Source organism: Podarcis tiliguerta, assembly GCF_965153285.1.
Source record: "Podarcis tiliguerta genome assembly, chromosome: 14".
NCBI classification, from domain to species: Eukaryota; Metazoa; Chordata; class Lepidosauria; order Squamata; family Lacertidae; genus Podarcis; species Podarcis tiliguerta.
This window is the reverse complement of record NC_139547.1, coordinates 15,825,063-15,828,580: the sequence shown is the minus strand read 5'-3', so window position 1 is coordinate 15,828,580 and position 3,518 is coordinate 15,825,063. Positions and strand designations below refer to the sequence as shown.

Below are 3,518 nucleotides of genomic sequence, written 5' to 3'. Positions count from 1 at the left end.
CTGGTTGGCTGGTTGGCTTTCAAGGGGGAGGAGACTAAGCATCTTCCCCCCACCCCTTTTTTTGGGTCCCAGGAAGTGGACTTCATAAAAGCAAACACGCTCCTTTAAAAAGAAGGGAGGGACTTTTTTTGCACCGTGGGAAGTGGGCTCCCCTCCTAATCTGGAAGTTGTAAGCATCCGTTGCCCGCGTTAGAAGCAGCTGCCAAGGGTCCAGAGGGGGGTTAAGGATCACCCACCCTTCCGCTTTTCCCGCGCCAGAGAGGTTTTTGTTTCGTTCTGCCGCTTTCACCGGAAAACACGCCGTTTCGGGAAAACACACTGTTTACCTCTGAATCGACGTTGGGGATTATGCACACTCAGAGATTCCCAGGCACGTCTGCACTTTAGAGCTCCGTGTTTGAACGCTCTTTTTGTTCTCCGCCAAAACCCGCTCTTTGCCACTGAATCCAAATAATAATAAATAATAATAATAATTTTTTATTTATACCCCGCCCTTCCCGGTTCAGAAAACCGGGCTCAGGGCGGATAACAACAAATTTAAAACACTTAATTGATGCAACAAAAAACAGCATAAAATACAGTATAAAATGTGAATAACAATAAATTCAGAATTCAAAAATCAATTTAGGGGGAAAATCCATCCAATAAACATTAGATGATGCACCTCGACTTTAAAACTTTCCAATTCAACAAAACTCAGGGGGAAAGGAAAACATTTTGGGCGTGTGCTTAGAAATCAGGCGACAAAGGGAAGTGTGGAGATTCCCTCATTTCCAGGAGGAGGCAGGGGTAAAGATCCGCAGGAGTTTGGGAAAAAGCTGGAATGTTTTGCTTCGGGTCTTGAAATATACTCAGCGTTGGGAGTGGATTTCATGCTCTTTATTCAGCTCATAGTGGTGAGGAGGAATGAAAGTTTCCCCAAAGTATCTGCTTTATATACATTATTTACACAATGGGCCCCACGTGATTTGCTAATTCCGGAATTCTCCTGTAGGCCAATCAGGTTGTGGATTCACTTCCATCTGGAGCTGGATTGGGTGGCTCCTGCAGACCAATCATACTGCTGCATTGTTCTAGGACCAATCAGACTGCTGCATTCTGAATCCTGTTGTTCTAGGACCAATCAGACTGAGGCATTTTGGATCCTATTCAACTCAGTACATAACAGGTCTCTTTTCAAGCCCCCCAGATTTGTCCGGGTTCCTGCTGTACCACCGGGGGTTGCTGGGGACTGCAGCACTGGAGAGAGTGCCTGCTCTGATTGAGACCTGCACTAGGAACTCTGAGGTCGTTTGAACTGTGGGATCTACAAATTGTTTTGGTTCTCCTTTTGTTGAGTGCAGCCTCAAGGCAGCTGAAGATGCTGTACACAACAGTTGCTGCACATTGTGACGTGAGCAAAGATGTTGATCCAACCACAACACACATACACACTGCAACACAGTTGTAAGAGAAGGGGGGAGGCACAAATCAAAACAGTCTGTGGTTCTGAGCCTACGTTATCTACATTAATAATAATAAAATGATTTGAATGCATTATGAACATACAACACCAGATGGCACTGGAGAGCAAAATAAATTTCTATGCAATTTTTACATAGCATTTTTCTCCTTTTGTTATAATGATTTAATTTCTGACTCATTAATAGCGGGTTTTCCCCTGTGTGTAGATGCACCCCTAGACTGGGCAGGAAACCTAGCACTTCTGTAGACCTCACCCTCCACTTTCCCCTTCCCCAGGATCCTCTTCCTTTCACTCTTCCAACCTTCCCAGCCCAATGGATCCTTCCCTGGGGCCACTGCTCTGGCCTGGCCCAGTCATTCAGAGTCCATGATTGCTGCCCTCAGCAGGGATACTGCCTTCATTTGCTTCCACCTGCCCATAGTTTCAGCAGCCACACCTCCATTGGCTGGTGCTTCCTGGTGGATGACTCTCCTGCTTCCTTAACTCCTCTAATTGCAGCAATCCAGGTTAAGGATCACTCTGCCTAGGTCTTGTTTATGTAGGTTAAAGGTAAAGGTAAAGGTACCCCTGCCCGTACGGGCCAGTCTTGCCAGACTCTAGGGTTGTGCGCTCATCTCACTCTATAGGCCAGGAGCCAGCGCTGTCCGCAGACACTTCCGGGTCACGTGGCCAGCGTGACAAGCTGCATCTGGCGAGCCAGCACAGCACACGGAATGCCGTTTACCTTCCCGCTGGTAAGCGGTCCCTATTTATCTACTTGCACCCGGAGGTGCTTTCGAACTGCTAGGTTGGCAGGCGCTGGGACCGAACGACGGGAGCGCACCCTGCCGCGGGGATTCGAACTGCCGACCATGCGATCGGCAAGTCCTAGGCGCTGAGGTTTTACCCACAGCGCCACCCGCGTCCCTTATGTAGGTTAGTGATGGCCAAACTTGGCCCTCCAGCTGTTTTGGAACTACAATTCCCATCATCCCTGACCACTGGTCCTGTTAGCAAGGGATGATCGGAGTTGTAGTTCCAAAACAGCTGGAGGGCCAGGTTTGGCCATTACAGTGGTACCTCAGGTTACATACGCTTCAGGTTACAGACTCCGCCTACCCAGAAATAGTGCTTCAGGTTGAGAACAGAAATCGTGCTCTGGCGGCGCAGCAGCAGCAGGAGACCCCATTAGCTAAAGTGGTGCTTCAGGTTAAGAACAGTTTCTTAACGTGAGGTACCACTGTACTGATATAGGTTCATAACAGATAGGATTCGGTAGCAGATGGCTTGTTTTATTTTAAGACTACTAAATACGGTTTTTATCCTTTAGAATGAATTCAAGTACAATTTTTTTCGCAAGGATCTTTCAACATAAGAACTCTGCATATGCATTACTATAACGTTCTAATTATTTCACTAACAATATTTGTTCTTCCTGTATAAGACAAACATTGACCCTCATCAGTGCAGTCCTATGTATTTGTTATTCAACAGAAAGTTTCTTTGAATTCAACAGAGCTTACTGTGTGTGTACAGCCTAAGATCTATATTTATTCTGTACCTGCTTCCCTTCTCAGGTGTATATAATAAGTTATTTTTGCTATAGAGGCAACAGATTCTAAAGAATCAGTTGTAATGACCACCATAAGATAATATAGATATTATTGCCGCTATGAATAGGTTGGTAACAATTTTGATGCCCTCCTTGTCCACATATCCTTTTAAATAATTTAACACAACTACCGTTGGATCTGTTTTGGCCATTTATACCTTGTCCTCCGATCTGCTTCTGATAAAATTGTCTTCCAGTCTAATTGATAGAACTACCAGTGAAGCCGACAACAAAATGTTGCAGTGTTCCTGTTCACTGCGCCAGCCAGCCAGCCAGCCAGCCAGCCACGCCTTCCTACACGGCATTTCCCCTCCGACTCAGTTTCCTTTCTGCCGCCTCCGTCCCTCCACAAACAACCAGCCGACATTCTGTGACCGCTGCACACACTCGGTAGAGGAACATCCCAGTCCCTGAGATTTCAGGGCCCAAATCTGAGGTCTAAAGGTGGTCCCTGGTGATGTC

At 46.5% G+C, this 3,518-nt stretch overlaps 1 long non-coding RNA gene across 1 annotated transcript; it reads left to right on the top strand.

The window, feature by feature from the left end:
* The first annotated feature begins 460 nt into the window (after positions 1-460).
* LOC310663956 lies at positions 461-1,596 on the top strand. Its single transcript, XR_014504715.1, has 2 exons — positions 461-837; positions 1,169-1,596. It is a non-coding gene; the product is annotated as an uncharacterized lncRNA (long non-coding RNA).
* The last annotated feature ends 1,922 nt before the right edge of the window (positions 1,597-3,518 follow it).